The sequence below is a fragment of the Grammomys surdaster genome, unplaced genomic scaffold (assembly GCF_004785775.1).
Source record: "Grammomys surdaster isolate TR1022 unplaced genomic scaffold, NIH_TR_1.0 126546, whole genome shotgun sequence".
In the NCBI taxonomy this organism is placed as follows: Eukaryota; Metazoa; Chordata; class Mammalia; order Rodentia; family Muridae; genus Grammomys; species Grammomys surdaster.
Window position 1 is genome coordinate 7,219,147 of NW_021621338.1, and position 27,022 is coordinate 7,246,168.

Genomic DNA, 27,022 nt, shown 5'->3' on the forward strand with positions numbered 1-27,022 from the left:
AAAAGAAGAGAAAAAAGTAAAGATAAAAATAGGAAAAGAAGTAAAATTATCCCTACTTGTAGATGACATGGTATTATACATAAAAGATCCCCAAAATTCTACCAGGGAGTGTCTAGAAATGAGCAATATATTTTAGCAAAATGGTAGAACACAAAAAACAACTTACAAAATTCAGTAGCATTTCTATATACCAATTACAAACATGCTGAAACAGAGAACATGGAAACATTCCAGTTCACAATAGCCTATAAAAAATATAAAATATGTAGGAATAAACCTAATCAAAGAGGTTAAAGACTTCTTCAATGAAAACTTTAAATCTTTGAATAAAGTGATTGAAGAAAGCACTAGAAATGGGAAGACCTCCCATGCTCACAGATTGGTAGAAATACTATTGTGAAAATAACCATTCTCTCAGAAATAGATTACAATGCTTTGTTTTTCAATACAATATCAACCAAAATCCCCATGACATTCTTCACAGAAATAGAACATAGAAAAGAAATCCTAAAATTCAAATGAAACCACAAAATACACCAGATAGCAAATCTGAACAAAAAGAACGATTCTTGAGGACTTACCATTCCAGATTTTTAGATGTATTGTCAACCCCTAGTAGTGAAAATAGGATGGTCCTGGCATAAAAATAGACATTTCTATCAATGGAACAAGACAAAAAACCCAAATGTGAGAACATCCAAGTATAGTGAGCTGATATTGAAACAAAAGCATCTTCAACATATGGTGCTGGGAAAACAGGATGTCCACACATAGAAGAATGAAATTAGACCATAACTATCACCATGCACAAAGTCACAACCTCAGTGTGAAACCCGAAACACTGATTCTATTAGAGGAAAATATAGACAGTATCCTAAAGGAAATAGATGAAGAAAAGGACTTTCTCATCTGCCCAGGAATTAAAACCCAACGACTGACAAGTAGGATCATAAAACTAAAAAGCTTCTGCAACAGCTAAAGAAGCAATCAATTGAGTCAAGGGGAAACCAGCAGACTGGGAGAGGTTCTTTGCCAGCTAAACATCTGATAGAGGATTAGTATCCAAAATATAGAAAAAAACCCTCAAAAAACAAAGAATCAAGGAAACAAACAACCCAATTAAAAACGGGTTACAAATAGGAACAAAAAGTCCTCAAAAGAAGAAGTTAAAATGGCTAGAAATATCTTTAAAGGTGTTCAACATCCTTAGCAAGTAGAGGGTATGGAAATAAAAAGCTTTGAGATTTCATCTTACTCCAGTCAAAATGGTAGAGATCAAGAAAACAACCAACAAGTGCTGGCTAGGATACAGGAAAAGGAGACTTCATTCACTGTTGATTGGATTGCAAACTTCTAAAGCTCTTTTAAAAATCAATGTGGATAATTCTCAGAAAGCTAAAATATGTATCTTCCTTATGACCCAGCTTTACCACTCCCTAGCCCAAAGGATACCTTACATCCTCAGATACTTCCTCAGCCATGTGTGTTGCTGTTCTAGTCACAATAGCTAAGAAAGAAAAATAACCTAAATGTCCTTCACCTGATTAGTGTATAGTGAAAATGTGGCACATAGACACAACAGAATTCTATTCAGCTGTAAAGAGGCAGCCTGGGTGATTCTGTAAAGTGGCCTCTGTTGGCTGGACCAAGGACAGAGTCTGAGTCTGGACCAGAGCAGTACTCTAGAACAGTAACTCGATGTGTTGATCTAACTCTTTCTTACTTGAGTAGGCTACAAGAAGACCAAGATCATCAAAGACACATTAAGAAGGAGAGAGCATTAAGTTCCCAAAGTTCCACACAAGCCTCACACAGTTGTCCCAAGCGGTGAGCCCTGGAGTGTGAGTTGCATCAACCCAGACAAACCCTGTCTGAGACACACTCCTTCTTGAGCACTTCTGCCACGATGCAGGACAAGTCTCACATTTCAGCCCCAGCCTTGCAGATGAAGCAGATGGCTGAGCACTAGGATGGAACAGTTACCTTTTCTTGTTTCTCTTTTCAACAATTTCTGTTACCTGAGACTTCTCTGTAGAGGTTACTTATATCCCTGGGGATATAAAACAAAGGCAAGGATTATTCATGTGGTCAGTAAATGTGCATTAAACTCTTGCTGTGGCTCTAGCAAAATAAATAAATAAATAAAACAAAGATGTCTTATGCTCCTGGATTTTATATACTACCTGAGGAGATGCTCACTAAATAACTATATAAAAATGTGTCATGTTAGAGTTAGGAAGGGAGATATGGAATACACATAAGAACAGGGAATGATATTTTCTTAGAGTAGAGATTTTAGCTGAAATTACTATTTGAGGAATTTAATGTGAAAACTAAGAGATACCTTACTAATGATAATCACTGTTTGGGGTATTTTTTTAATGTACCCACAAAGACTTCAGGAGGGTAACGGAAGTCTCACACTCTCCAAAAGAGTAATTTCCAAATCCCTAAGGAAACACATTTATTCCCCTCTGTAATTAATAGTAATTTGATGGGGATTTTTGAAAGCAATGAGTAAGAATATCTTTGATCTATTCAGTCAGAGGAACCTAAAACAAGATGAAGACTCATTTTATTGCCTGAAACCCATCTATTTTATCCTGTATTGCTTTTGAAACTTTGGTTTTATTGTTTGACTTAGCTCTCCTGAATTATTCCTCCAAACACATAAAAATTTAACCAGTGCTTTATTTTCTGTCACCCTGCCACTTAAAATTTGTATGATTTTTCAACTACCATCTTACATTTTGTGGAAAATGCACAGCACTCCCTGGGAATATTTAGACTCTTGAGGTTTCTATGACTCTGGTTACCTCTGGCTCCAATTTCCAGCTTCCACTAAAAGTTTCTCCTCTTTCATTTGGTGTGTTTGGAATGTGCCTTTATTCTTTTATTGATGCTTCATCATTACCACATTCATAACCACTTAATACAAACACACATTTTATCCCACTCATATAAAACATCGTTTAGGGATAAACATTTACTGACAAAAATGACATATAGCTAGAGAAGGTTTTTTGTTTTTGTTTTTTTAGCAGATTGTCTAAAATTAGGGATAATCATTCTCTGCCTTTTAGCAAGCTCTTTAAGAATTATTATCAAATTAAAATCCAATTTTTTAAAAATTGACCATCTATCCCCTACTTTCCCTTTCTACCCCACTATTCTACTGTGCCCTCAACTATTTGCTCTTTCCATTCACTTTGTGTGTTTCTTTGAGGAAACACCTGTCTCTCTCTTTTCTCCTTCCCAAGTATTCCTAAATGTCTTATCTTTCCTTCTAAACAGACTATCAAACTATTTTTCTCCAAGTAAATACAATTTTTTTTCCCTTGGTGGAAAAAAATTAGCGGTATATTTTGCTTTCTATTTCCTACCTAAAGAAATTCTGAAGAAAAAAAAAACCTAAGCTGTTTTGAATGAAACCTTGTGACCATCTCAATATAAACCTCTCATCTTACTTCTCAAATGGAAAGGCATTGTGGGCCTCCCATCCCTGTCAGCACTACCACTATGATGGTGTTTTAATAACAGTCAGTCATTTTATTCATGTATCATGTTCCTCTGGTTAACTCAAAACTGGAATGGCAATGTATTTCTTTAAATTGCATTTGGCCTAGCTTTAAACAAGGGCAAATTCAAAGCTAAGTCTGTGTGCTAAAAGGCTTCCTCTGTGGGAAAGTAGTCAAGGGTAGCCACAATGGCAGCTAGTCTCCACTCTCAGGAAGTGCTGTGGTGCAGTGTGAAATCGAAAATGAGGAGTATCTTCAACTGGTCTGCATTGTATGTAAACACTTGGCATCATTAGCGGGCAGAGCTGTGGTATGGAACAAGCTAGGAAAATGTCATTGCCATATGGATTTAGATTTCACTGTCTCTGAGAATTAAGCTCATCCTTGACATGCGCACAAGTATGTGCTTGTGTGTTTGTAGGCATGTGCCAATGGGTACCCACATGGACTTGAGAAGAATTAGAATTGTCTGTAACTCATACTGCTGGAAAACTCTCAAAGGAACTAAGCTTAAATGTCCACTTCACCTGCACTATGGAGAAAAGCCTAGAGCATCAAAGGTCATAAATCCTGTACTAGGAAAGTCTGCAAGACATTACGTCGACTTATCAGCTCTAACATGATGAAAAAAAACCTGAGTTAGTAGAAAGCATAATCTAAACAAGTATGAAGTTGAAGGATGCTATTATAGATTAGAAAATAAATCTGAGCAGAAGAAAATGATAAAGGAGAAATTGTGATAGTTTCATAGCAAACTGTGGACTTAAGGTGGCTTGGTTTCCCTCACCATCCAAATACCAATTGAGAGAGCTATGGGCCATTCCTACAGTGTTGTATGGGGAACAATGGATAAATCTGCAAAATGACGTGAGTCCCTGCCCCTCAGTCTTCCTCTTCTGGATTTTGAGAGGGTGAAGCCCACTATTAACAGACTCTGAGGAGAAATCCAGGCCATGAAACTAAGTGGATCTAAGTAGTGATCCCTGTGAAGCAGAGGTAGTGTGACACAGTATGAGATAGAACCCGAGAATGCATCATTTCCAGAAGGTGACCTTGGAGACACAATAATGCAATAGTGCTATCACGCCATGTCACAGAAGACATGAGCGCCAATGGCTGTGGACTGCGAAGGCATAGCTTGCATCCAGTAGAAGAATCCAATATCCATTAGCATGTATGTCATATGCCACAACAATGTCAATGGGTGCTAAAGGACACTGCGTTATAATGAGCAACATTAAGAAAAAAAAAGACTTATTTTATGTCTATGGATGTTTTGCTTACATGTGCATCTGTTCATCACATATGTGGCCGGTGACTGTGGAAGTCAGAGACTCTCCTGGGACTGAAGTTGTAGAACGTTGTAAGAAGCCATGCAGGCACTGAGAATCAAACCCAGGTCCTCTAAAAGAGAAACCAATGTTCTGAACTGCTAAGTCAACTCTCCAGGCCCAAGATTCCCTTCTTTAATATATATCTATGGGGTCCTTCAAGGCAAGGCGTGCGAATAAGAGTAATTTGGAAACTGACATCCTGGAAATGAATTCTTCAGGATGTTTTGGGAGTCTGTGTTGACTATAACTTTTAATAATATTAATTTTTTTACAGTAGTCAAGTGATTTCCAACTAAGAAAACTAACATTTACAAGGTGCATTGTCTTAGCAAGATATGGGTCTAGTGAGAGGAAAAATGAGAGCTTTCCAGACTGGAGAGGTACTTGAGAAAGTATCTCAACCTGGTGTCACCTGCTGCTCTTTGCTTGATGCAATACAGAAGCATGCATCTAACACATAATTGACATGCTTCCTTTGGGCTCTGTTAGAAATAATCTTGCTGGCAATTTGGTTTTCAATGGTGAGCTCATGCCTTCAATGAGAGCTTGTTTCAGAATTCTCTGGAATGAACAACCTTAAAGCCTTTACGGGAAGTGATGTCTCTGTTGTAACACAGACAGATCACTTGGGGAAATGCCTATGGTGCAGTATTGTTCATTAAACAAACCAAGAACAGAGGTGCCCAGAAATCCACTAAGGCCTTGGTACCTAGATATTTGAACCAACGTTGTTCTAGATGTCTCTGGGAGAGTATTGCTTAAATGTCATTAACATTGCAGGCAGAGTAAAGACAGTCATTCCTCAGAGTGTGATACATATCTACCAACAAGCTAAAGCCCTTAGTAGAAAAAAACCACTAACTTCTCTGAGAAGGAGGAGTTTGCCAGCAGACTGCAGTCATACTCCAGCTCACCCTTTAGAGTGCTCCAACCCTTTAGCATAGCTCTTATGTTGTGGTGACCCACCTAACTGTATCATTATTTTTGTTGCTACTTCATAAGTGTAATTTTGCTACTGTCATGAGTCATAATATAAATATCTGTTTTCTGATGGTCTTAAATGATGCAACTCCCATGAAATGTCCGTTGACCCTTAAAGGGGTCGTGATCCACAGGTTGAGAGCCACTGCTTAAGCTGTAATATTGTTTCTTCAGGAATTCAACCTGCAGGAGTACTTTATACCTGCAGCCCTAAGGCTTGAATGCTGCTGGGTGTCATCTGTATTAAACAACCTTTTAAGTCTCCCCTTTCCTTTTCTCCCTTACCAACCTCCTCTCTACCCACCGACATTCACCTTTTCTTTTCCTCCTCCTCCTCCTCCTCTTCCTCCTCCTCCTCCTCCTCCTCCTCCCTCCTCCTCCTTCTCCTCCTCCTCCTCTTACTCCTTCTCCTTCTCCTCTTCTTCCTTTCTTCCCCTCTTCCTCCCTTTATTTCTCTATCTCTTTCTCTCTCACACACACATATACATACACAGAAACACATACACAACAACACACACAGAGACTCACATATGATCTCTTGGTTCTGTTTTTCTAGAGACTGTTGACTAAAACTGATAAGATGTTAAGAATCGGGCTGGGAGAGGTGCCATGTGAAGGGGGTTTGGGAGGAGAGGTGGGGCTGAGATCATGATGTATAAATAAATAAATAAATAAATAAATAAATAAATAAATAAATAAAAGGAATAGAGCTAAGGAGATGGCTTAGCAGTTGAGACTGTCTACTGCTCTTGCAGAGAACCCAGCTTCAGTTTCCAGCACATATCTCAGGCAGCTCACAGCTACCTCAACCCCAGATCCAGGGGATCCAACTTCTGACCACTGTGGCTACCTACACTCCCATCGACAAGCCCATATGGTGAAATACATAAAAATTTAAATAACATAAATAAACCTTTAAAGAGGTATTTATATCTGTATTATGGTTATTCCACTGAAACAATTCTAGACATTTTATAAATCAAAAGAATATACTGGTGTATAGCTGCTGTATTTTTCAAAATGCCTACTTGAAAGGGAACTCTTGAAGTAAGAGAAATCTCCAGGCCACCCATGAGTCACACCATCATAGACATTCCCCTGATCAAAACTAAATGTCATATTGCTGCTTGAGAAATGTCACACAATTAGATGGGGGCTGAATAAGAGTCATCCACCTGCCACAGCATGAGGGAGGGGATGTGAGAAAGAATGAATGGGAAGACAAAGCTAGTGACACACAGTGACATAGTGTACCTGGTACAGGGCTTGGCCCTGGAGGCACAGCAGGCCCCACAGCATTCACACAGCACAGTGGCAAGAAATGCTGTGAGCAGCTCAAGCCATCAAAGTCCAGTTACTGCCAATAAATCACAGGAACACCACAGCATCCCTAAGAGCAAAAGAGAACCCTTGTACCTTTCTCCTCTTTCCCCACATGAGGACCCCCATGGCTCAGCTTAAAGGCTAGACACATGAAAAGGGGCTATCTACCCACTGATCATTGATCTTTCTACTAACTTGTTCAGACTGATGTATTTTACTGATTCAGACAAAAATTATAATTTGCTTTTTTGTAAGATTCCTTATGAAAAGATTATAATTTATCATGTGTTTCCCCAAAGTAATAATCTCTAAATCTTTTGATGAATGTATCCCTATAATTGTCATTTAAATAATGCATTATGATGCACAAAGTAACTGGGGTAAAATGGAATTTAACAAATATATCTTTCAAGTATTAGCATGCCTGGGTTACACACGTAACTCGGTGATAGAGCACTTTCATAGCATGGGCATGGGCCTGGGGTTAATTTCCTGTACAATTTTTTTTTAAAAAAAGGCAACTGGTGGTGACTGGGAGAAGAAGAGTTTTCTTCAAGGACACTACCCTGACAGGTCCCCATGCTTCAGTGAATGATCTACACACATGCACATACTGGCATCACTAGGCAAAGTCAGTGGTTTCGTAAAAAGAGGACATAAAATTGGGAGGGAATAGTAGTGGAAGAAGTGGGGGAAAGTGGAAAAAACGGAGGAGTAGGAATAGATGGTGAATGTGAGCAGAACACATTATATACATGTATGAAATTCTCAAACAATAAAAGCAAACAAAAACAAATCAAAAGTCCAAAGAAGCATATAGCCCAACCATGACTCTTTACTTATAAATTATATTCTTACAGCACTTACTAATATACCACAAGTATTATAAAACAAACCTAAGAGTAGAAAAAGTCCACGTTTTTACCATCTTCAGCAATAAGATCTTACCATCTAGCTTTGGAGGGCAGCAAAGAGCCTTTGTTGTTCTGGAACCTTACAGAAGCCTCCAAGCCAGCAATTCATAAGAAGTATTTCTCAAAAAGCAATGAGATTTTTCATTTAAAATTGTATGGCTTTTAGTAGCAGCACAAATCTCCATTAAAACTACTTTTCTTAAAATCATTATAATTTACATTCAGCTTATAAAGTAGTGAGTTTCTACATGGTCATTTTTTCATCTATTCATAGCTCATAACTAACCCTAACCCTTACCTGTCCTAGGTGAAGGGTTGATTACTGATATTTTTTACTACATGAACACATAGACAAATAGCCCTCTAAGTATTTATGTTAATACATATAGACTAATGCTATTCTCTGATTTGGACAGTGAAGGTCATTTTCAAAGTGACTGACAGTGGATGCAGAGACTCACAATTGGTCAAATTGCTGAGGATAAATGGTCCTGAGTCCTCATTCCTACACTGGACATCAATAACACCTTGTCCAAGGATGAGGGAACATCCTAAGAGAGAAAATAAAAAGACCGTAAGAGCCAGAGGGTGGGGAGGAGTGCTGTGAACTGTCTTTGGGATGTGACACACCTGTGACAGTCATGATGTGATGTACAATAGCTACCTGCACACCTGAGGTCAAAAATACATGAAAGTCAGAGGGGTAATGGTTGAGAGGCATACAGGATCCATGGCATGAAAGGAGGATGAGAGGGCAACAGGGATTGGGGGTGATCAAAATGCTTATAGACACGTGTCAAACCAATTAAAAACTGAAGAAATGTAAAGACTATGGTAAATAAATTAGAGGAGCTAACATTTTCTGTCTTTATTCAAGTAGGTTGTCCCCTGTGGGTCCCGCTTGAGGATGATGCTCCAGGGAGAACTCTTCAGCTCCTGGATGCCTGGGTATCTGTCTAATATTAATCCACTGAAAATACTAAAGTATTAGCCTCACTTCAGCTTGTTAAGTGGACGAATCAGTTCAGTGAGGCCAAACCTGCCAAAACAAAAAAAGTTGGAGAAATTTCTTTGTAATAGGGACGTCATAAAACTCTTGGACTCTTCTCCCTTGTGTGTGTCTCTGAGGAAAGTGGTTTCTCAAAAACCCTAAGAAGCCACTTTAGCATTTTCTCAGAGCATAGCTTTGTATTCCTCCATTCAGTGCACTCATCTTAGATATTTTTCTAAAAAAGCACATTATGTTCTCATCCTGTGACTTAAGTTTGTTTCTCTTCTTTCCCCTGCAATTCAGATTTAAACATCCAAGGGCAGGCAGGGTCTCTTACGCTTCTCGTTCCTCCATACTGTGGGTGATTCTTAGAGTTGTGTTTACCTAATTTTTCAGAGGCTAATAATTCACTACCTCACTCTGGTCCAGGAAAGCAAGATAAGTTTAGTGGTGTCAAACAAATTGTGGTGGCCTTTATTCATAATGCATTTGCTTCAAATGCCAGCTTGCTGCAAATATATGCCAGGGACCTGCCAAACAATAAAATGAATAAGGGTTCATGGCACAGTGTTCCATAGAGTTTAGTGACCACATCACTGAACTTCTGTGAGGTAGAACAAGGAGAGCAATGGTAAAGCAGGCCAGTGGTGTAAGGGAGGGCAAGTGTGACTTCGGTGCCTCTCAGCTGGTACATAAAGATGCACTCAGCCATCACTGCACAGATGAAAGGCTTAGGGTCTATGAATACTCCTTATGGAGCTGTGAAAATCTTAAGAGGTCATCAGTCCACAGATTTGCATTCAAGATTCTGAAAACTAAGCAATCTGACCATGGCATGGCTAGCCGTTGTTCTACTCTAGTGATGGGCTACTTACCATAAAAGATGCAGTGTTGGGAAGAAAGCATTATCCTGAAGAAGACCATGACACCAGCAACAGCCCAGCAGCTTAGAGCCAGATTATTTATTCCCAACTTCTTGGATCATAGATGAGGAAGGTAAGGGGCTAGAATAACTTTCTGGAAATAGACCACCAGCTAGTTAAAAAGTCACAATTACAGTCAGAGCCGCAAGGAAGAAGCAGCACCAAGAATTAATTTATTTTGCACGTATTCCTTATGTTTGTGAAGTGGTTTGGTTTGAAATAACTGGCGTGGAAGAGGGTTAAGAAGAGTTGATTTTCTGAATCTTTTCAAGAGCTAAATTTTATTTCTTGATTACAAAAGTATTGTACTTCTGTAACCTGAAACCACCATAGATTAGTTCTTTGAGAATTTATTATGGCCTGTTTTGACCACATTCCCTCTCCCTCCACAGCTCTTCTCAGACCCACCGCCCTTTCCTTTCCTATCCAATTTTGTGTTCTTCCCTGACCCCATCAAGGGCATTTGTGCTGCTCAAATATCCCTGAATGTGTGACCTTCCACTGGAGCGTGGTCTACTTATCAAGGGCTACATGTTTAGAGAAAGCTGGCCTTTCCTTTTTTGGCAGCTAAGTATTATCTATAGTTTCTTATCTAGGGGTAAAGCTTCACGACAAACTCCTTCTTCTGTGCAGGAGTTTGAAGGCTTGCAAAGGTCTAGTGCATAGTGTCACAACAGCTGTGAGTTCATATGGCAACTGTGTTGCAGTTTTCAGAAGACACCATTCCCTTGCAATCATCTACCGCGCCGTCTCCATGATGACCGCTGAGCCACTGTCATACCCCATGGTGCATATACATGTATAGATACTCTGTTATTTCTTCTATTGAGGCAAAAGTCAGCCTGTTCTAATTACTCATCCCTACAAAGAATACTGTCTTAAACCTATGACTCGTGATTGATATGGTAACCTTTAGGTTAGATTCATAAAGTGGGTTTGATGAACTATAGGGTGTTAATAAGACTTCTAGCACAGTCTGTGGGTAAATCTTTCTCACATATTCTAATATATTTTTTCAGAAACTATGTTTGATAAATGCTGAACTGCTCCATAGTGGAGTATTCCTTTTCTTTTGAGGCTTCTTTTAAGATCCCTTAGTGATAGGGTGAATTTTTCCCATTTACCTTGAAAACCAATATAATGAATGACAAATGAGCACATGTCAATGAATATTCATGGTCTCCAGTACAAGTGCTTGGAAATGACTTTAATTTTCAAACCTTGACCTTGTTATGACCCTTAAAATTAAAATATTGTACAGTGATGTAAAACAGTGCTATATCACAGTCTATAAAGAAAAACAGAAGGTACGAAAGGTGCCATATTTGGTGATACATACTGTCCCTGATCTTAATCTTCTTTCCTGCTAGTCTTCCTCTTTCTTCTCCTACCCTCCTCATTGTCCCCTTCTTCTTCTTCCTTTGATATTTACTGGCATCATGTGTCAAGTAGAGCATATATCCCCAACAAACTGTAGTAATCCTATTTGTACTCAAACACTCGACAGAAACTTTGATATTATTCAATAAACACTTTGCAAAAATTAAAGAAAAATATGAGAAAGAAAACTAACATTTATCAGCAGGCTCATGTGTAAACACTCTGTGTGGTCATTGTTCCTGCCCACAAGGGACTTTCCACAGTCCCCCCTAAAGGAAAATTGCTCAGGAAGCTTATGAAGATAGCCAGTGATAGACGAGGACTCCAAACCCAAATCTTCTGGGGCATGTCTGGAATCCATGCGTACCCTATTCTCTAAACTACCTTTGGGATTGTCTAGACATATTACACAATATAGATGAGAGAATAGTCCCAAATTATCTCCAGAAATTTCTGAAGATAATAGAGCTAGCAATGGTGCCAACCTTTGCTTCAACATCTAGTCTAGTTAAATCATTGAACTTACTAAGAATTTGTAACTTATTAAATATTTTGGTCAATATGAGAGTGGCTTTCTAGACCATTTTAGAATAACCACATTTGTATCAAAATACAAATCAAAGACTTCAAAAGACTGACTTCTAAAATGGAGGTTATCTTGATTTCATTTTCTGTTGCTATGATAAAATACCTGACAAACACAATTTGGGGAAGACCCAAACCCAGGTACTGCCCACTTTTAAACTGGGTCTTTGTGTATCAGTTACAATTAAGACAATTCCCATAGACATGCCCACAGTCCAACCTGATCTAGATAATGTTTCATGGAGACTGCTTCAAAGCAACTGTAGATTGTGTCAAGTTGACATTTAAGACTAACCATCCTAGATGCACACAAGTATCTATTCAGTCTAGCTCCCTTCTTCTCAAGACCTTCCTTTCCATGTGTATAAATCAGAATTGTATTTTGCAACCCTCCTTCCATTCTTGGGGCAGAATTAGAAATCTGGCAGTGTCTACCACCAGTCTTAACTGCACACACAGCTGTGGAAACAGAAGAAACCAATCTATGCTCTAGCTGGCATTGCCTAATGCTGCATGACCTGGCATAGTGATTTTACAGTGTGTATAGAAACAAGACACCCAATTCCAGCAAGGAGAAAAGTCCTACAGGTTCTTGTTGGGCAGCCATTGTAGTCCCCACTGTCGTTGTCCTGAAGACAGGAATAAAGGATATAGCCACTGCTTCTGGAACTTTCTGAATAGAGTTTCTAAATAAGATTTCATGTTTCATAAGAACTCTCTTACAAATGACCACTTAATAAAAGTAATCACAACTAAGATTTCCTAGTTTGGTTTTTACCTTCAGTTTCCTGCTATATTTGAATCAGCCATTTCTTCTTTAGATAGCTGTCCTTCCTGTATGGTTTCTCTCATTATTAGGAATTTACGTACTATCAGAAGGCTTCCCTATTATTTTAACTGTCCATGATAATGCACAAAACAAAGTGAGTTTAAATGGAATTTACTATCACACATTCAGTGTATAACATACTCTGTAAACCCTTCCTCTTCCCTCCAGTTAAAGGCACCAGCTTAACATGCACTGCTGTGTTTCCCAGCAAGTTGGTGATACTAACTAAAACAGTGTTAGTGCGAGAACAATATTATAAATAATATCCAGGAGGCTGAGGAAAGGGGGTACATCTTAGTTGTCTTTTGAAATTATCCTCTACACCTGTTCTCTACAAGTCTTCTATATTACAAAATCAATCCCAAATTTTCTACTCAACAAAGCAAGCTGAGTCTGTACAAAAAAACCCAAATAGCCTATGTCGACTTAGTTAAGTCAAATCAGGTATCTGAAAACTTTTTTCATTAGAATTTTAACCAAATTATCCAAAGAATTCTAATATCAAAAACTCTGTTTCTCATTGTCTCTCTTCCTCTACAGAGCAAGCAAAACGATATTCATGAATGACTGACTCATTTCTATTGATACAAACAACAGCAATATCAATATCGCATGGTAGGGGAAAGCATGGTCATCCTCCACCCTTGCGAAGCTTGTTAGAAATGGTTGCATTTAAATGAATCCAAGACAACATAGAAGATTGGAGGGGAGCATCATGGCTTCTGAAGGTTTTCTAGAACTTCTACCTTGGTGGCATAAAGCAAGCTGATTCTGCCCCCTGCAGACCCACCATAGCAGGAGGCGTAAAGTTTCAATCCCATTCATCCCAGACTCCGAAATTCGAGGCAGCTTCAACTGCCTGTTGGTGCTTAGAGTTCACAGAGCTGTTTTTAGTTCCTCATTCAAATATTCATAAGAAGCAAGGACTGCAGTTTGCTCTCTGGTAACAACTTTATTTTCAGCTCACACACAGTGTGTCCTTGAAGACGGCCTCTGTCCACAGAGATTGGATTTTATTCATCACATGGTCTTTCAAGGATAATGGAGTTTTCCTAGGAGTAGGCACAAGAAACATGTTCCATCTTTTATCTTTGCCTGGCTGGATGATGGAAATAATTACAGAAGACAGTTATGAATTATCACAGGGACATCAGACCTATAGCAAGCACTGCTTTGGGCTCCCCAGCAAGGCAGATCTTTTAATAATTTACCTTAGGAGACTGTGTACACCCCAGGAAATCCTAAAATAGCAACATATTAGTACAAATATTTACTCAGTAACATTGTTCCTGAATATAACAATGAAAACATGAGGGGAACTCTTGATGTGCCCTTGCAAGAATCCCAGGGGCCGCATCATCCCCCTGCATGGAAGAACAAGTCCATCATTAGGATCTCTCCATTGTTTGATTAAAGTTGTGGGTAAGCAAATGCCTTAGACAGACATTTTTACTACTTAGTTAAAGGTTAATATTTAACACATGAATTGCCCTCAGTAACACTACAAATAAGAAGCAGTCTAATGCATAAAGTGTGGATGTCTTAAGTAATGGTATATACTACATCATCTGAGATACAAAAAAGGAAATCTAGGAAGATATTTATCTAAAATAACTTATGTTTTGATGATAAAACACAGAATTATCTGGCCCATAATATATTTGATACCTAAAAAAGGAAGTTATTTTTCCTCTCATATATTATTTGTATTAAACAACACTGTGCCTTTCTGATCACTGAATTTTCAAGTCCTTTCTGCTAGCATTCCTAAGACATTTGTGTGTTCTTGAATAGGCCAAGCAGAGCCATTCTATGATACTCCTCTAGACTGAGAGGAAAATACAGTCCGGTCTGAGGCATAGCAAAAGGAATTTCAGTCTTGCAGCCGCTGCCAGATAAAAACCTGGAAGAGACCATTAATCTCATTTGTTTTCATTATGGCAACACTCGTTATCACAACTTCAGTTAAGGAAGTGCCAACATTTATACCAGCAATTATACATTAGCAAAATTAGTTCAAAAGCATGAAGCTCCTGGTACTATAAACTCTACATTATTGCTGAGGTCTTGCTGGGTTGAGATGAAGAAAGGTGCGTACTATAAATACTTGATAGAATAAACAATTCTATTTATAACACCTGGCAGGAATTATAATGCAATGTTAATTCTTCAGGAAGCACCACACTTTTATGAATGTTTTATCAGATGGACTCCTCCAAACCCTCACCAGTCCCCAATATGGTTTTTCATCTCTGCAAGAAGAAAATCTAAAAATATGTAATTGTACACCCATGCCTGTTAACTTTTTAAGGATTCCACAAGTGAATACATTCACCTTGATGAAGAACTAGAACAATAATGGATTTTGAGGGAGACATGCACATTGCCAATGGGCTATTTGTTAACAGAGGCATTGGAGATGAAGCTCCATTAAATCAGAGCCTTAACACAGGCAGAGCATCTAATGACTACATATGTAGTCCAACCAGAAAATACCAGTTTTCTGAGGAACCTGAGAGATTCAAATCAATATTTTAGAAGAGGCTTCTTCACCAAATGCCAATATTAATTTCAAACAGTCGACCGAAGTGAATTATTATGATTTAGTAGCATTTTATCATTTTAAGAATATATGTACTATTGTTGCACCAAATTCATACTACCAAAGATATTTCTTTCTTCCATTCTAGCCACAAACATCCTCAAGGAGACTCCAGAAAATTTGTCAGTCTAAGGGTATGAAATTACTTTTAGAGATAAGGTCTCAATACCGGACTTGTTCAATGAATGAGAGATAATGACACACTTAATTATTGTGGTCACTTATTGAGGACTTGGTGCCAAGTACTTGACAAATGTCATTCTATTAATGGTCACATGGATACAGCAATGGAAAGCTATCTCTATTTTATAAAGGAAAGCAAGGTTCAGAGATAATATGTGACATGGCCAAGGTCATTTTCTTCTCAAGTGGTAAAATAGAAATGCAATCCTAGCTACCTAAGCACCTCTTACTTATTCTTTTCATTAGTCAATACCCTTTCACTGTGATTTCATTGTGATTGAATTAATAGCTAATATGTAATGTTCTGAACCCTTATACTTGTAGAGACAATGACTTAAAGAATATGGTATCCATCAAAGAGAACCTCTATAGAAGGATGAACCAACTGATATTACAATACCTTTCTACCTTTATTTCCATATGCGTATGATTGTTCTACCTACATGTATATATACCCACCATGTGTATGTGCCTGGGACCTGCAGAAGTCAAAAGAGGGCACTCAGTCCCCTGAAACTGGAGTTACAGATGGTTGTGAGCCACTATGTGACTGATGAAACCCAAACCTTAATCCTTTATAAGAGGATCCAGTACTCTTAACAGCTGATCCACCTTTCCAGTACCTATCCCTAACCAAGTGACTCAGCAGACAGGCTGGGTATGGCCTTATCTGCTGCAGCCAAAGAGAACATCTAAGAGTGCAAATAAGAAACTTAATGGGAAGAAACCATAAGCATATAAAGGCCCTATTTCTTGGTAATACAAATCAGTTGTATTTGGTTTATGAAGGGGATAGAGGACATTCTAAGTGTCAGAAGAAAATGTACACTACTAGGTAAGGACGGGAACATTTGTACTGATAAAATTTAACAAGTTCAAGACCCCTTGTTTGTCAACAGAGACAGAAAATTCTGTGCCAGAGTATATGACCAATCATCAAAGATAATAAACTGTTCATTAAAAACTGTCAGAACTTCATGTAGAGTCACTACAGTGGGGTAGAAAATTCTGCTGAGCCAGGCATCAATAGTAGGGAAACTTACAGAATTGGATGGGAAACAGCCATCATCACTGTTTCACTATACAACAAGTCAGTGTAAAAGAACTCAGAGTCACCATGCCAAAACCATACCATCAGTGACACCCTACACCATTCAAAGTTTGCATATATTCATATACATAAAAAGATAGAATCTGTCAATTTTCAAAACTTTGCATGGTTTACTATAATCTATTTAAATGTTTAGTCTTTTTGAAGTCATAAGTTGAATATTCCTGAAAGTAAAATGTTACCGGACTGAACTCAGTAAAATGATAGTTAAGTTATTGTTCTGATGCTCAGCTAGGAATAGGCTAAACACAATAACAGCTAAACCTGTACTAAATGTACAGTAGTTCTAGTATTTTAAATAATCTTGAAAAGAGATATTAACTTTCCTCCTCATGTAGGAAAGGAGGCCAAGCTTCAGTGAGATCAAGAGACTTTCTCAGGATCCTCTGTTTTAGTACTTATAGCATCAAGATTGGGCCCCAGAACTGATGGTCTTCAGAATCCATCTTCTAGCCCTGCTGCAAGTTAAGAATAAACTCCCAGGGAATTACCTCATCTATTCTCTAATATCTATGTTTATGCCAAGTCCTACTTAAGGAGCAAACCTAAAGTCTTATCAGAGAATGTTTTAAAAAAAACATTATTACTTAAGTTCTAAATCATCTAAAGAAGTAAAATGAACACAAATATGGCCAATGATCTTCAGAACAAGGCTGTGTTTAATGACGCCTAGTGGTTTGACAAATGGTTAGGCAGTAATTTCTCTTTGTAGAATCATCAACCTAATGTGAAATCTGGCACATGAGAAGATGGCCATTATTTTTCATCTATTCTGAGATGGACATTTTATCATATTTTTCATCTCAAGAAGTTCATTTCCTGGGTGCTTTCAGCCAGGTGGGCTTGCAAATGAGTCATTACTACTCATCCATGCTTCATGGTCTTAGAGACCCCACTGGACAGTCACGAGCTCTCAATGTTTTATCAAACAAACCACATTTAGGATCATTTGAGGAAGACCCAGAAGACCATTTTGTTGTGTGAGAATATTTTGTTGACACCTTCTGGTACAATGAAGTAAGCACAGGTATGTCAGCCAGATAGGAGGAAAGTTCTGATACTCTGTAGTATAATAGGGTGACTAGAGCTGACATCAAGTTTTACTACATTTGATAAAAAAAAAAACAAGATGAGAAGGTCCCCATTGTCCTGGTTTAATGATTTTATATGTGTTTTATATGTGTTAATTTTTTTATATTTTAATGATTTTATATGTATTAATTTATCATATTATACTCACAATTTTAAAAATAAAATATAAACTATATGTCAGATTGTAAGGGGGAAGGGCATGCTTTTAATCTCAGTACCCAGGAGGCAGAGGCAGGTGGTACTCTGTGAATTCAAAGCCAGCCTGGTCTACAGAGCCAGTTCCAGGATAGGGAGTTCAAGGGCTACACAGAGAAACCCTGTCTTGAAAAAAACCCCAATAGATAGATAGGTAGATATTGTACATCCAACAAGAAAGGAAAACCCAGACAATAATAAGAGCTCAGACAACTCAATGGCATAAAAAAACATAAATTGAAAGTGACATAAACAACGATCTCCCAAACATACATATATAAATGGTTGATGAGCATACAACAAAGAACCCAACATCATTAGTCATGAAGAAGATTCAAATCAAAACCACAGTGAGGTCCTATGTCACACCAGAGAGAATAACTATAACCACAAAGAAAAAAAATAAGAAAGGGAGATTCTGATATACTCTTGGTAGAACTGCAAATTCATAAAGTCATTCTCAAAACAGTAGAGAGAAAACCTTAAAAACTAAAGCTAGAGCCATCATAAGCCATCTCCATGAATGACGTAACAGAGTTACTCACACTCTTATGTTCACAGCGGTACTACTCGTAAGAGCTGAAAAATGGATCTGCAGAGCTGTCTGTCAGCGAACGAATAAACAAAGAAAATGTAGAACATACAAAAACTAAAATGTTGTCCAGTTTATAAAAAGAATATAAAGAAAGGTTGCAACATGGATGAAAATGGAGTCCATATGCTAAGGCACAGAAAGACAAATGCTGCATGGTTTCACTCATGTGTTAAAGCCCAAAAAGGATAAAGTGGTGGTTAGTAAGGGCAATAAAGAGTATACAGATGGATGGTTAACCAAATGGAATGGATCAGGGCTAATTGATAAGCACAAAGCCACAATAACAACAAACGTCAGCCAAGAGATAAAAGAATAGAGAAAGACTTACTACCAACAGCAAGTAAGGAGATCACGGGAGAAACTTCCAAAACAATGTCTTCTCCAGAAGCATGGGGGTCTTATTTGTGGTCTCTATATATGATCATATTGGAAAGCACTGTGGAAGACTGCCCATTCCCAACAGGTTCAGTTTAAGATGTGTCTCCCCGGGAATGTTCAATTTAATATTCCATTTAGGAAGGAAAGGCGCTCAAGGTCATAGGACATGTATTCAGAGACTAAACCACTGGACAAATATGCTTCCAGGTATGCTCAGTTTATGTGATGAATATGGCAGATGGGAAAGTAGACAGGAACATCTCTGGGCATGTCCACTTTTACCCCACCTACCACCTCTGCCCAAAGTTTTAGATTAAATAAAAGGGAAGGATATTCTTAAAGTAACAGTTTGCCCCTAAAGGTATTCCTGCCTCCTTTAAGAGGTAGCATAGAGCTGGATTGGTTTGGTTTTGCTTTTAGTATTCTTTTGGTTTGTTTGTTTTTTAATTGGATAACAGGTAAAGAAATATAGTCACGTAGGAAGAATAAGTAAATGGCCTATAGTATAGTAGGGTCATTATAGTTTACAGCAATTCACTTTACAAAAAATTAAAAGAGTTCAAAAGTTACCAGCATTTTGAAAAAGTGCTATGTTTAAGGAGGTGTAAATGCTAATTATCTTGATCATCACACATTAAATTGTATATTAAATTATCACCCTGGACTCCAAGAAATATGTACAATTTTTATATGTCAAAATGTTTAAAACATATTAATGAAGATAAGGTATTTCAAGTGAGATCCTAAAAGTAATACTAAAAAATTCTTTTATTCTTTTTTAATTTGGTATGTGTGTTTGTGTGTGTGTGTGTGTGTGTGTGTGTGTGTATTGCATTTGTGGTGTATACATGTGTGTGTATCCCTATACAAGGATGCAGAGGCAAGTGGGGAATATTGCTATTACTTTCCACATTATTCCCTTGAGACAGGGGCCTCTCGCTGAACCAGACACCTCTTGTTTTGGCCAGGCTGATGGCCAACAAGCTTCTGAGATTCTCCTACCTCTGTCCCATAATATTGGGGTGATAGGCGTATACATCATCCAAACCTTCTTCTATGGGTACTGGGGATTAGAACTCAGGTCTTCATGCATGCACAGCAGACAGTCTTACCCACTGAACTATCTCACCAGCCTCAGAAACATTCTTTTAAGATGTTCTGCAGAAACAAAACTCTGATTGGCAGGGCGGGGCCAGGGGTAGGGTGCTACATGGGAAGCCACAGACACAGGCGACTGACTGGTCCAATAAGGTGAGGCTCTGGATGGGGACAAGGTCTAGGAATGTTCTTTTACTTTTCCATTTATATGACTTCATTTGATTTTGTTACTTAATTTTCTCCTTATGTATACACAGGGCTAAAGTATGGTTTCTAGAAAGCGTATTTATGATCCCCTCATATAAAAAGCTTTCAAATATATACAATAAAGACATAGTAGATAAACATCATGTGGATATGGGTATGGGTGCTGTTCAAGGCAGTAGACATTTTTTAATTGAATGTGCTTCCTGTTTTATAAAATTTGAGAACTTTCTGTATTTGCAAGAAATATATTTAAATCTTACTTTCATTTCTTTGTGTATAGCTGTATTCCTCTCAAACACAGTTTCAGAAATATTTTTTTCCTAGATGATAAAATTAGCCTCTCTTTCAAGAGACTTTTCACTGTTTAGAAAAGTGTTTTTATTCAAGCCAGAATAGTGTTAATAACAAATGTGACTTCGTTCAAGCACCCATTTACCTACTGGGCATCCCAGAGCTATTATAGACTAAAGATGCATGTAAGGGGTCTAAAATAACTTTGCAGCATTTCATAAATACATGCCTGTGATCCCATTATTTGGTGGCTAAGGTAGAAAGATGGACGGCTCAAACCCAGTCTCTCTGAACTCTAATGACAGTAAGACCGGTTTGGGCTGCACAGCAAGACCCTTTTTACAAATAAATAGGAAGCACTTGCTTCCTTTCTAAAAAGCTTTCCTCACCTTTCAAGGTTATGTTCATAGATGATTATAGCCTCTTCCAGCTGTAGGCTTTCTTCATCTAATGAGCCATAATAGTGCAAATAATTGACATAAATACATATGATACGATGCATCACTATTAAATATTTCTGCCCCGAAGACCTAAGCATCTCCCTTTCAGAAGCTTTAAAGCCGTAGTTCTTTATTTCAAAAGAGAAAAATAAGGAAACTTGAGAAAGTAGCTTAAATATCCACACAGACAAATGAAAAGTATGTCTCAACTCAGATGTAATGAGGACAATAGCATATTAATGCTGCCATTCCTGGACCACGTCCCTTCCCTTTGTACGTTCATGTTCTATAACAAAGGACAGAGTGTGATGAGCCACCTCAAGCTCCTGCCACCATTCCTTCTGTACCATGATGGACTGTAGCCTCGAACTATGGATCAAAATGAATTCTTTCCTCCTTACATTGATTTGTAAGGTATTTCACAGTGACAACTGGAAAGGCAATTAACACAATAGATAAAGCAAAGTCAACATACGCATCTTGGTTTGCGTCTACTTGCCCTTTTCAGTGATTGGTTCTGAACTATTCCAGATGGAGAGAGAATAAAGAGCAAGGGAAGGGAAAAGAATGGTTTCTTTTAGGAATTTGCAAAATGTAGCTTGTGACGTGGATCAGCGTGGGGGTCAGAGAGAGACAGTGGGGGGCTTCCATTCTGCTCTTTATGACTCTCTAAACCCAACAAGCTTATCAAATTAAAAAAAAAAAAAAACCAACAACCTTTCTATAAGTAAGTTTTAAAAGCAAAGGCGAGAAAACAACTGAGTGGAGCAGTTGTAATTTGCAGGTGAAACACAGCTGGGATGAAGGGTGGGGGTACAAGCCTCTGTTTCTATTATAAACCAAGGAGTTTTCCTCTTCTAAGTAGCTCTCTTTTGTTATAGATGGGGGGGGGGGAAATCCCATTAGTGAGACTTTCTAAGCTACACTACCAGTGGAAATAGAAAGGATGAAAGAAAAATCTAGATTCTTCTCAAAAATTATGTTGGTTTGTCATTTAGCTAAGATATAAAACACATTCTATGCATAAAGGCATCACAAATCCCTCTAGTTTCAAACTGATATGAATTTGCCTGTCAAGGGTTGCAAGCTAAGTGGGTATTGCTAATTCACTGCTCATTTAGAGACTCTACTTTTCGCTCTGAGACTCAGTGTTGGGTCATTCCAGGCTGAATAACAAAAATGCAGTGTGATTACTCAATAGCAAGTAAGCCTAAAATTTAAAGATACACATAGGCTAAGAAGAAGGCAACATAGCCACAATGCTCATGGTAAAATATAAAATAAAATGACTGACATATATTAATTTTCAATTTTACCCAAACCTTTTAGGATACTAAAAAAGACTTGGAGTTATGTTCCATTACCTTGTTACACACCGCTGCCAAAATTCAGATCTTCCCCCGAGGGACATTAATTTAGATTACAGGACACACAGAGTCAAACTGGAGATTCCATGCCATGTTTTACTTTTTCAAAGAGTTTTTTTTTTTAATAGAATTTGAACTGGGCATGCTAGCACAAGCCTAGAATCCTACCACTGGGGTGGGAAGGGCAGAATGATCAAGAGTTGAAGGCCAGCCTCAACTATGAGGGAGTTTGAGGTCATTCCGGGTTACATAAGACCCCATTTCAAAAAGTCAGAAGCACAAAAATAATCTCTGACTTTTAAAATTAAGCTTGTATGTACGAGTACACCTGCAAGTAATTTTGTATTTTGTGCATACACACATATGTGTATCTGTATCAATATTTGTATGTATAAATGATGCCTGTCCTTTTTAAATTTTAACAATTAAAATAAAGTTAGCAAACCTGCTGTGTACTAACATATTTAAGGCTTGTACATTTCATATATTCTAGCCTTAGCACTTCTGGGATTCTAACCATATCTTCAGTTTCGCCTTAATTTTATAATAAGATATGCAGTTGCTATTTTCATTTAGCTCTGGCAACAAAATCAGAAAAAAAAATCCGTGCATTTTCTCATATCATTCACCTTCAAAATAAAATTCTAGTTAAAGTTGCAGAAAAAGCCTCTCTCTGTGCTGGCATCTACTCCAGTTCTCAAAAGCAAATACATAAAAGACATGTTTCAGGACAGGAGAGATGATAGAAGCTAAAATAAATAAGTCCCTCCTAGGACATGAGTAATAATTGCACTGTAAGTTATGTAAGACTTGGTGACAGGACTCTAGCAAAGACATCCATTTATCAGTCTAAGCGAGTAATTCCATGTTATGTGAGTGGCAGAATAAGACCAGCTTCAACTGATTTATGGAGTGATTTCTTTCTTTCTATCAAATGACTGAGACAAAGGACCTGCAGGAAGGCCGGTTCATCTTTTCTGTTCAGGTGCCAATTCTTTTTATTACTTCTGCTGTTTTCCTAGTGCACACATGGTTGCCTTGTTCACATTCACTAATGCTAAATTAGAAATGTTTAACTCTGGGCTACTCACGATGAATTGCCCTCGAAATGTAATTGAATGCTTACTAACCTTCTTGCATGCTGCTTTGAGCGGTATGCAAGGGGAAGGGTTCTGGCCTGGGAGCCAGCAGGAAACATAGTGTATCCATCTTCACAACTCTCTTAAATCTATCATGGTGCCTAGGAGCTAGGAAGCTACTAAAAAGAGATTGTAGAGTCAAGTTGAAATGCCCTCTAAAGCTGCTAAAGAAGCAACAAAGCATGATGGGAGTATCCAGATGCTCTAAATTCTACCCCTGTCATTGTCCAGCTGGGTGGATGAAGAGCAAATTTTGTTTGATCATCTAGCAAATGGCAAGAGTTAGTCTTGGCCTGGTAGAGTTACTGTGGAGAATAAGTCATGCAAACATGTAAACCATCAATTGCCAAATCAAGGAGGATAAATTGAGCTTTCCCCAAGCAGATCTGGGAGGCCACATACTATAGAAAGAATGGTCCAAATAAACAGCACTGCCATTTCTTCTCTATCCCTTAAGACTTAGATTGGCAAATGGAATGCTAATGCTGCTTTTAAAGGTACATGCACAAGCGAACACACTCCTGTACACGTGTACACGGGGGCTCAGAAGTCTGCCTTAAACCAGAAAGAATGCAATAGTAAGAAGAGAGGCTACTAATGTGTTCATCTGTCTTAGCAATAAGCACAGGTCGTCTGTATTTGGCTGTATTCTGTATTCTGGCTTCTGTATTTTTACAGATGGATTTTGCAGTTCTCTCTATCTCTGTGCTCACTAGGAAGACTACTTCCCTCCTCTTCTGCTCCTGTACCCAACTCCCTGCTTCAGCTATGTAAGCTTACAGCTATATAAGGATTCCCCAGAACTCAAAGCTGAGGGTATTTGTCTTTTTTCCATCCTAAAAATGTCATCTCCATGTAGATCATCACACCAGGAGCATAAAGAGGCTCGGACAAAAGCATGGAAGGTCTGTTTTACTTTAGGACTTAACATAACAAAGTCATTTTTTTTTTAATATACTAAGACAAATGCAGACATGGTGTGGAGCAGAGTATCATATACTCAGAAAATATAATTGAAGAGAGAAAATGTGAATGGTAAAAAATATTATGGCAAGCTGGGGTAGGGTAGGACCCCAGGTTAGACACTAAATGGCTCCACTGATGACTGGATTGACGAGTACACATTCTCTGTCTTGGCTGTGAGGAGTGGTTTGCAGATGAAGACTGAGAAGCAGTGCTTTCTCTTAGAGATGTCTCTAGATGGTTTATAATGAAGTAGGTGTCTTGAGGGGAAAGCAGTGATCTTAAAGATCTAATCCAGTGCACAAAACTGCAAAAAATATCCAAGGAAGATGTGCCAGTTACCTCTGCTCTCACCTACTGCTTGATTACATGTATTAATGACATTAATTTCAAAATAACAAGAGAGACTTCTAGGTAAGAACGTAGATTAGAAGCTGACTTTATGTGAGCCAGCTCAGAACACAGTCTGGCCTCCAAAGAGAAAAGAAAAAAAGAAAGAGCAAACTTGGAAAACACAGAAAGGTAAAGAAAGGACAACTGACCAAAAAACACAGACAAAGATGAGTCATGTAGAAACAGGAGTGAGCTGAACACAGCTTCTGCTGAGAAATTCCCTAGTGGGAAAGGAGAAATCAGAAGCCACCCTCCAAAGGCAGTTTATTTTCTAACTGAGTAGACCAGAGGCTGAGACTCCAAGAGTAAGTAAGCCTTTCAATCAGAGCAAACAGCAGATAGCCAATGTGTGGAAATCAGAGACATGGAAAAACAAAGCAGCAAGACTCCTCCAAAAGATCACAATCCCTCAGTCACTGAATTCAGACACTTAAATAATATAATTCCAGATGATGATTCAAAAGATTGTGAACAAAAATTATAGACAACCTGAAAGAAGATACACACAAGCAGTTCAGTTCAACCCAGGATCCGTGGAATAGCAGATACCGATTGTCAATTTAACAGAATTTAGTGTCTCCTAAGAGAAAAGACTCCAGGCAGCTATGAGAGATTATCTAGATTAGGTTAATTGAGGTAACCTGAACCATGGGTAGTGGCACCTCTCTGTGGGTGGAGTTCTGGGCTGAATAAAAAGGAAAAAGAAAACTGAGCCTGCACAGCTATCATTCTCTCTGACGGAATACTACTTCAAATTCCTGCCCCTGGCCTATTCCTGCCATCATGGACCATACCCTTGAGATATAAGCTAAAAACAAAACAAAGAAAAATGACAACAAAATAAGAATCTTTTCCTTAAGTTGCTTTTACAGGGCATTTACCACAGCAAGAGGAAGAGGATATAGCCAGCCACATACAGCAAAAAGAGGGTACTCTGATGAGGAAATCAGCAGTATGGATAAATAAACCAGCAACACTGAAGAAAATTCATCAAGGAAACAGAGATTTTGAAAAGAATTAAAAATTAAATATTAAAGACAAAGTGAATTGGGCTGGTGAGATGCCCTGAATGATAAAGGAGCTTGCCACCAAGACTGATGATCTGAGTTCAATCCTCAGGACCCACATGGAACAACAGAACTGACTCTCATCAAGCATGACCACAATGTCAAAACACTCCAGGACACAAACCTAAACCTAAGGATCTACAGGATATAAGAAACTAAGATAAACAGGAAAGAAATTTTTAAAAAATCCATCCAATGAAATTATAGCAGAAATTCCCCCAAATCCAGAGAAATAAATAAACATTCAAATGCCAAAGAAATTTAAAATCCCAAATACACAAGACCAGAAAAAAACTTCTCTATAGAATTTTATAGTCAAGAAGTTAAAAGATACAAAAGAAAGAAACAATATCAAGATATATATAAGGAAAAACACAAACTCACCTATAAAGACAGAAACAACAGATTTCTCCCCAATCCTCAAAGCCAGGAAAGCATGAAATATTTAAAGCCCTGAAAGTAAATAACTGTCAACCAAGATAGCTCTATCTAGGCAGGCTATATTTTAAAACTGATGGAGAAATTAGGACATTTCAAGACAAGCAGAAATTAAGGAAACTAAGTACACATACACACACACACACACACACACAAACACACACACACATACACACACACACACATACACACACACACATACACACATACACACACACACATACAGAGAGCAAAAGCCAGCACTGCAGAATTCAAGGAATATTATACACTGAAGAGCAAGAAAGTCTCAACCATGAGAGAATAAGAAAGAATAAAAGTCATAACACAATAAAATAAACAAAGGAGAGCTAAGAAGGAATCTATGATGCCTAACAAGATTAACCAGCAAATCCCTTATACTGATAGGAGAGAAAATAATGAGCAGATAATAATCCAACCAATCAGAAAAAAACCCAAAAACTATAGGAATAAAAAAAATTATCAATAGAGGTTTAGCTATATATTTCTTGAGCTTACTAATAGAGCTTTATAGATTTGCTGACAGAATTAAAAACTAGATCCAAGTATCTCCTGTCTCTAAGAAACACACTTCATTGGAATAGATACTCACAGACTGAGAGCCAAGGGGTGAAAGAGAATCTGTCAATAAAATGAAGGCAAAAAGAGCTGACATAGAATTTTGCTA